This window comes from Harmonia axyridis, chromosome 4 (genome assembly GCF_914767665.1).
Source record: "Harmonia axyridis chromosome 4, icHarAxyr1.1, whole genome shotgun sequence".
In the NCBI taxonomy this organism is placed as follows: domain Eukaryota; kingdom Metazoa; phylum Arthropoda; class Insecta; order Coleoptera; family Coccinellidae; genus Harmonia; species Harmonia axyridis.
Window position 1 is genome coordinate 32,498,575 of NC_059504.1, and position 9,322 is coordinate 32,507,896.

The 9,322-nt window shown below is 31.0% G+C and overlaps 1 long non-coding RNA gene across 1 annotated transcript; it reads left to right on the forward strand.

Annotated features, from left to right (window-relative positions):
* Positions 1-553: 553 nt before the first annotated feature.
* LOC123678482 lies at positions 554-5,869 on the forward strand. The gene is made up of 3 exons (XR_006747258.1): positions 554-922; positions 3,963-4,831; positions 4,923-5,869. It is a non-coding gene; the product is annotated as an uncharacterized LOC123678482 (long non-coding RNA).
* Positions 5,870-9,322: the final 3,453 nt, after the last annotated feature.

Here is a 9,322-nt window from a genome sequence, read left to right on the forward strand (position 1 = left end):
TTTTCTATACCTCATACTTTCTCCGCCCGAGTTTTCTCATGAAATAAATCTAAATATATTCATGAAATTGTGTTTGTACTACAAAAATTTTGGAAACTAAATATGAAATGAGTTACTAAAATACATCTCTCTACAAAAAATACTCGACTCAGTAGATACCAACAAAAAATTCCGCTGTTTTGCTAATCGATATGAGCCGTGACTTTCTATGGCCCCCCCCTCAGACATCGCCTGGATCCGCCCCTGGGATATTCACAGTAAAAATAATTCACGTAATTGTGACTAAGGAAATTCTCTCTTTTTTTCGGTTTTTTCTTGATATTTTGGAAACTATGAGGACTAACGCAATAATTTTAGCAAACAGTAATTAAGAATGGAAATCTTGATGATATCTGAAACATAAAATGAAAAAAAAAGTTTTTTTTGAAAACATTTTTTTAAATTCTTGTATAACCAGAAGTGACGGAACTCAGAAAATATTTTAGCTGGATAGGGCATCATAAATTATGTCATATTCCGAATTTTCAGATTTCAAATCGGCCCCGTTCTCCAGAAACGTCTAATAGTCCCTCGAACTTGAAACACCCTGTATATGAGAAAGAACCTTCGAAATACTTGGAAACACTCTGTGAGAAAACATTTGGTAAAAAAATTCAAGTTGTATGGTGTTCAAATGGGATTTTTTGGTGCATTCAATATTTTACTAAGGCTCTCCAAAAGTAGAACAAATTTACCTCTGATTCTTCAAATAGTACATTATTATAGTACATTATTATATTCCTAAAGATTCATGATTCGATAAAATAATTCAGCTTATCTATAATTATAGTGAATCATCCGCTGTAACAATTCAAGAATTAGGAATAATTAGGCACTATTCAGGAGGAAAGTAGTATGGAATCATTATATGATCATCTCTTAGGTGAGTTGAATATTTCTCTATGTACAGTGCATCCCATTTTGGGTGAGACTGCCAGGTTTCTCGCTTGTTATTTAAGATAGAGCCTTGCGGTTTTCACGTTCCTGTCCTACTTTTTCGTGAAACTCAAGTTGGTCTAATCAGATGTTGCATAACTGTTTCCGTTCAAGAGATACAGGGTGATTTTGGAAATTGATACTTTTCGGACCCCCCCTTCATCTCCGAAGTTATAAGAAATAATGCTGAGGTGAAAACTACGTCTGAATCAGAATTTTGCGTAGAATACAGTGGAGTACTCAATTTTTTTTCGGGGTATGGTTTTGAAGATTCAACACAAACCTATATTTTTTTTAATGGAACATCCTATATATCATTACTTCGTTGAATTCGTTATTTTTTTCCCTTCAAAATGATGTCAGATACCATATAGGAAGAAACATCAAATAATGATGATTTTTTGTTAATGAGCAATGGATTTTCCATATGAAAAAAAGGTTCAATTGGATAATTTTAATTTGTGATTTTTATAAATAGTAGAGTAAGCAAACAAAGATAATACACTCATCACTAACATGAAAAACAAAACGTAGGTACTCTTATGGAATGGTATTATCGACTTATAAAATCAATGAGAATACATTACCAGATTCTATCTTTCGGAAACTACAGCAAATTCATCAAATAGATAATAAATTTCAAATTGATATGATCAAATAACTTTAAAGAAAGTAGAGTAACTTTATTTATTTATTCCATTCACTTGTACATTGCAAAATTAACATAATTCCAATATTTCTAAATTTCTATATCAATTTTCATTCAAAACATCTCAGGATCTGAAACAAAAGGAAAATATTAATAAAATTCAAGTTCAATTTGATAAAATCAACAAAAGATATTCAACTCAAGTATCAGGAACCATATCTCTAACACGTAAATAATGTTAAAAGAGTCAAAAGACTGAATAATCAATTTTCATTCATAATGATAAAAAATAATCATTTATTTTATATTTCCTATGTTAATTTTCATGAAATAGCTTGTGATCTAGTGAATTACATCTAGATGCAATCTCAAAAATGTAATATTAGCCGAAATTCCTAATAAAATTGTAAATAATGGATAGGGATACGATATCGAATGATAAATCAGGGATTCCAAAGTAATTAATAGGTATCTCAAACATACAAAAATGTATATAATTCTTTAGATTATAGTATAATTTAAAAATATGTAGTAGATTTTAGAAGCTATATATAGGAATCTTTAAATATTAGGCCAAAGAAAGTGAATATTAGAAAAATTTTCAAATTGTATATAGAATATTTGAAAATTTTGTAACTTAGAATCGACCATATGCAACATATGTGGTATCAAAAGATGGGGGAAAAAATGAAGAAATTAAATAGATCAAGATTGAAGACGGAGAACTTACCTCAAAAGAGAAAATTGCGAAAGCATCATATTTGGAAAATTTTTTGAAATCCAAGGCAATGCTGATTTCAAGAAAAAATTAAAAAACTATATAAAGCCCAGCCGAATGACAGCGATTCATTCAGTGAAAAACCATTGCAAAGAGCACATCACTAGAATCGAGAAAATATACCTGAAACAATTGAAAAGTAATAAACGAAATTATTTACGTAAGCTGAAAGAAAACATAAATAATCCAAATACAAACCTGAAAAATAACCATTGTATAAGGAAGTTAAAAAACAATTTCAAGAAGAAAGTTCTCTGGTTTCAAGCGAGAGTGTGAAGCAGTATTATTTTTGGAAAATAATTCCAAACCAAAACAAAAAAATTAACGTTACATAGATAAGTAAATATCAGATTAGATTAATTAGAATTTAGTTATTAAATAGGAATTTTGGATAGTTAAATTTTTTTTTAATATTAATTAAAATTTTAAAATCAAATTGAATTTAAATTGAACCCACCTGAGTAAGAATCGATATAAAAAATTAAAAATATAGTATCAAATTTTCAGTTATTGGATCGAATCAATTTAAAATTTATATCAAATCACCAAAAAAATAAACGCAGTTTGCATATACGATCCATAACAGTACCTTCCTAATAGCAACAAATAAATAATACAAAAATTCATTAACATTGCATGATATCTTACAGCTTAAACTGTTCAAATTACTGTCCATTTTCCTCTAATACATAATTGACAAAACTTTTCAATGCGCCTGAGTGCATTTAATATTATAAAAGAGCGGTTTTGTAAATCCTGGAAAACTGCCTCTGTTGATGTACGAAGTTCTTCGAGGCCCTTATGTCTTTTACTGTAGTATATTATATGTATTAGGGAAAATGGACAGCAATTTGAACAGTTTAATCTGTAAGATATTATGCAATGTTTATGAATTTTTTCATTATTCATTTGTTGCTATTAGATAGGTACCTTCGTTTTGTTTTTCATATTAGTGATGAGTGTATTATATTTGTTTGCTTACTCTACTATAAATAAAATTCACAAATGAAAATTATCCAATTAATCCTTTTTTTTCATATGGAAAATCCATTGCTCATTAACAAAAAATCATCATTATTTGATGTTTTAGTGTTTTTTAACATTTCTGACCATCCTACCTATATAGTATCATATATCATTTTGAAGGGAAAAAAATAACGAATTCAACGAAGTAATGATATATAGGGTGTTCCATTGAAAAAAAAAAAGGTTTGTGTTGAATCTTCAAAACCATACACCGAAAAAAAAATTGAGTACGACACTGGATTCTACGCAAAATTCTGATTCAGACGTAGTTTTGACCTCAGCATTATTTCTTATATTATAACTTCGGAGATAAAGGAGGGGTCCGAAAAGTATCAATTTCCAAAATCACCCTGTATCTCTTGAACGGAAGCAGTTATTCAAAATCTGATTCGACCAACTTGAGTTCCACGAAAAAGTAGGACAGGAACGTGAAAACCGCAAGGCTCTATCTTAAATAACAAGCGAGAAACCTGGCAGTCTCACCCAAAATGGGATGCACTGTACAGAATATTCTAGAAATTCAATGTTTTCCAGCTGCAAAAAATATTTCTTGATGACCTCAAAGTAATAAGTGAAAGTTATATGTGATATGGGCTCACAAATTAGGTTTCAGCAGAAGCTAGGAGTTTGGCAACAACCTATGGGTCATCCAATATATTACCATTCCGCATGAATTTCAATGTGTAAGAATTGTTGAACTTATAGCACTCATCCCGAGTATCTTCTGAAGGTTCATTCTATTCCTCCTGTAGTTACACACTGTATTCAAGAGCGATAACACCTGATGAAAGCAGTTTAATTGATTGATCCAATATCCTCAATGAAACTCCAAAAGGAATAATGCTCTATGGATATTATACTAAATTCGGAAAATTTCAAGATGATCGAATAACATTATTAATTTCAATGATTGCGAAATATTGTAAAAAAAAATATTGGAACGATTTTCTACTGAAAAATTGGTGAGATTCTATTCATTACAAAATTAAATAAACAATTAAAATTTTCTAATTCCAGTAATTTTATTGAATGACTAAACAGGTAAGACTCAACAATAAGTGCTCAAATATGAAAAAATCAATTAATTGTACAATTTCCAAGCATATCATGAACGACACAAAGAAGAACCTTCAAAATGCTCGAAAACACTCTCTGAGAAAACATTTGGTAAGAAAATTTAAGTTGTGCGGTGTTCATAAGCTTACGGAATTGGTTCGACTCATTCAATTATACATTATTTTCAGGCTGACATGAATTTCCAAATGGTTTTTGGTAAATCAAACTCTCTTTTCACAGATTGGGAGAGGTGCTATCAAAACATCATCACATTCCTCAAGAAAAACGAGAAAGAATAACTGTCAGAGAACTTCTGGGCACTGTTAGTGAAGGAAATTCCAGTGAAAGTAAGATTCTTTTCAAATCAAAATACCTGTACGATTTAAACTGGACCTATTTCTGATTTTCTCGGAGTTCTTATACTTAATTGTTTTATAGATGGACGAGATGCTTCAATTGTTTGGAGCTTACTTGCTTATTTGGTTCCTACGATGGTTGCCATTACTGGACAAAGAACACAACCAAATATAAAATTAAAGATTCTCAGGGATCATTCCTATTCGTTGGAAGGTAGACTCAGGAAGTGGAAGATCATATAGAATATTGGAAAACAAGATTAACAACCCCATAAAGCCATTTATAAAAGGCATTGCATCGGAGATGATATAAAATTTATAACTGAATTGTTTGTATATTTTGATGACAGAAGATTCGAATTCCATAGTTTTTTCAGAGTGGTTGATATTTGGGTCAAAATTATATGTTTTACCTAGATTTTTCTATAAAATCCTTTATGGTTTGGTCTTATTTTCATAATCTCATAAAATCCCATTATGAAGTGTTGAGTCTAAAATTGAAGGAAAAAGTCTAAAAAACACTTCTGTTGTTGGAACCTTGTATATTAAATCATCCGGTTACATGTTTCGGCATATTCGCCATTATCAAACCAAAGATTCTGAAAAAGATTATACTCTTAGGTACAATATATGAAGTTGAACGAAAAACTTAAAGAAAAGGTGAAGAAAGGTGGATAACATAATTCTACAGTTTGGTTAATTGCTCACTGAAACTTACGATATTAAGGTTCCATAGTCATATGGTAAAACATTGATAAAATAAGTATAAGTCACAAAGTGAATTACAAATATAAATAAATGAATAAATATTAAAAATACACTGGTTGAAAAGGCATACTGTGAAAAGTCAAAAAATATAAAATGACAAACAAAACATAAACAAAACTGAATGTTGAAGGATTCCTCTTCTTCCAATCAAGGTTGACCCGGGTGTTAAATTTCCTTACGATGTGTTTTTTAGACTTTGTCCTTCAATTTTATTTTCATAAGCTCCAAACCTCTTTAGCATTTCCTAGTGTGTATATTTGATCAGAAGAAATAGAAGTGTACAAAATATAAACATAATATTATGTATTGTTATATATTATACATATAAAAAAAATTGTGTTGAATTTTTTGTTATTTCATGTTTTTATGAGGGTTTATTTTATACGATGTATAATATAAATTATTTAATAAATATCTTTAAACTATGTTTTGTTATGTTTCCACGAATCCCAAAATAAAATAGTTTGATTTTTCATTGAATCAATGAAATTATCTACTATTATAATTCCCTGTTGGGAAAAGTCTATGAAATTGCAGTCTAAGGTTCCTACTACTTTTATTTTGGATAAAATTATAAACCAATAATTTTATTCAAAATAAAAGGGGTATGAACCTTTGATGACGATTTTCTCAACTTTTTGCAAAGCCGAATAGTATTGATTCAATGAATACGTACGTTGAATGAACGTACCAAATTAGTTAATCCAATGAACAAATATCATTCCGACAACGAAACCCATTCATTGGGCCAACGAACTCGTTCATTACAATAATAAACATCGTACATTGATTCAACGAATTCGTACGTTGAATTAACGTACAACGTTCGTAAACCCATGAACAAATTTCATTGGGACAACGAAACTGATTCATTCGGTCGATGAATTATCATACGTTGTCGTGATGTATCATAGTAGCAATATTTACACACATTCGGTACGTACTCCCAATGTACGATAATTCGTTAGCCCAATGGACGCGTCCACTGGCTTTATTTTGATGAATAAATAAATTCGTCCAATGTAGTTTTTCGTTGTATTTACGTACTCTTTTTGTTCAGTGTACGTAATTCGGTTTACCGTCACTTAAAACTCTTCTTTTTAATCGTCGGACCTTCAAGATTTCACATGTTGAATTGCCGTATTTTATTATATCATCTTCAGTTATATTAAGTCCGATGTCTGATATAACCCCCATACTTGTTATGAGATATGATGGTATAAACACATTGTAATCTACAAAATTATTTTTTTCGACGAATATATTTGCTTCACGGGCACTCGCAAAGTCAATACCTATTCTGTTTCTTCCCTTTCTAGCTATGTTATTAATATTAAAATTGAAATCGTTATTATCGAAAAAATTTTTCCTAATGATAATGGATCGAGACTTCCAACATTGCCTGATTTGCTTTGTATGAAAACTGTGAACGGTCCCTTATCGGAAACCGCATATGTGAATGTTTGGTTATTCGCATTTTTTGTTGTTGTTATAGCCTGGCTTAGAGATTGAATCTGAGATAACAATTCTTGATCGTCTTCATCTATAGCTTGTTTTCTAAAAATTTGAATTTCGTTATTTAATAATGTCAAATCAGCAAATGAAAATTTGTTCTTCTCCTGTAGATTTTCTATTGTTTTAACTGATTTTGGAGTTACTGTTTTCAAAATCCGGGGAAATTTCCCCGGATCCTGAATGCTCATTTTTCAAGTAACTTATACGATGATACCGCCTTTGAGCCGATAATAAATAAATCAAATATGCCTGTACCAATATAGTCAGTTGTATTTCAAATAAACTCAACACAAATTGAAAGCACACTCAAAGTTTAGTCAGAAACAAAAGAGAAAATTTGAACACCCGCCCTGTTTCGAAGCTAACCTCAGAATCTCACTTTCCATTTTCAATCCGTAACTAACACAAACTGAAAATATTCTAACCTCATGGGCGCCCACAGGGGGGGGTAGGGGGGGCCATGGCCTCCCCTGAGATTTTGATTACCTCATTTTTCAGCACAACACCCTCAATATTACTTTCTCAATCTAAAGGGCAAGGAAAAAAGGAAAGTAATGGATTCACAACAATTTTCCGGTTTTCAATGGAATTACTATACATATATCCATAATATACTATACAGGGTGGCCACTTTTTCAATGGGATTGTATTGGTAACTTTCAAACCATAAGAGTTAGAAGGTCGGTCAAATGGAGAAAAAGTTGCATGCATAGAAGCCATAACAAGCAGTTCGAACAAATCGCGATTATGAGGACCGGTTATTGAGATATAAGGGAAGTAAATTCTGTCATTTTGATTTTTCTATTTTTCCCACTTTATTTCAAATATCATCAAAAAATGTCACAGGAATTTTTTATTTGACGGTAGATTGTTCTCAATTTGTCGTAATCAAATTTCCTATCCAACGTTTCGTGCTCTCTGGGCCACCCTTAACCTCATTTTTTTCAATACGGACCTGTATATTTTATGACACTTTTCGAAATAACTTTTAACGCTGAATTCAAAGATATATCATACAATGTCATTCAAAATTGATTTTCAGGTGATTTTGACCCTTATCTAATTTTCTTTGGGTCGGATCTGTAGTGAATGCAAATTATCAATAACTGCTGTTAATAAAATAGTCAACAGACGCGAATACAATGATTTTAAATTTGAATACCAAGCCTTGCAAAACTTTTATCGTAATGATATCAAAATAAAGTTCGATTCTGTAATTTGTTTCAACGGAACAAATGACAAATCCAACAATAGTTATTTCTCGCGAGAAGATTGAGAACAGAGCTGTGCCAAAGCATTGTGCTTAGTGCTTTCGAAAGCACTTGAAGCCTTTTTGTGCTCCCGAGCACTTTTTAAAATCTGTGCTTAGTGCTTAGTAATCGAAGCACTTTCGCAAAAGGCTTAGTGCTTAGTAATCCCAAAAGTGCTCCCGAGCACTGCAGTGCTCGCGAACACTTTGGCGGATTACTAAGCACTAAGCACTTTCGAATTTCTGTCATAACACGAATATGCGCCGACGATTTGGTACCCTTTGATCGTTTTACATCGTCTTGAAATTTCAAGACGATCAAAAACTAATCAGATGATATAAATAAATACGTATTTAATTCATATTTGTTTAATTCAATAAAAAATCAATACATTTGTTAAGAAAAAGGAAAATATGAAATTGAATTTTGAATCATTATTATCATGACGACATGTTTCTAATAAAAAAATATCAATAAGTATTTTAATATTTGCATGATTGAGGAAAGTCTATTAGAGTTTGATCAATACAGCGTAGTTAGTCAGAATGTAAACTATAAATGTTTCGAGAATTATATAATACTTGGTCACAATTCCTTTATCTAAATCATATACTTTTTATGCTTGCGTTGTACTATACAACGAAATATAATACCTATATTCTAGTTAATTATTTTGATCTCTTGTAATAAGATATTTTTGAACTTTTTGCGATTCCAAACATGAAATATTTTATTATACAGGGTGTCCCGGGAAGAATGCGACAAATGAATACCATAAATTAAGGATATCATGGAGGACTCGTATCAAGAGGTTTTAATCTGCTGAGTGCCTTCGTTTGGGATATACAGGGTGATGTTCACAGTTGAATTACTCTTTAACTAATCGACCGAATAATTTCAGATTTTGAAGTTTTGTCACCCTTCACTAACGCCTTCCCTCATAATTTCT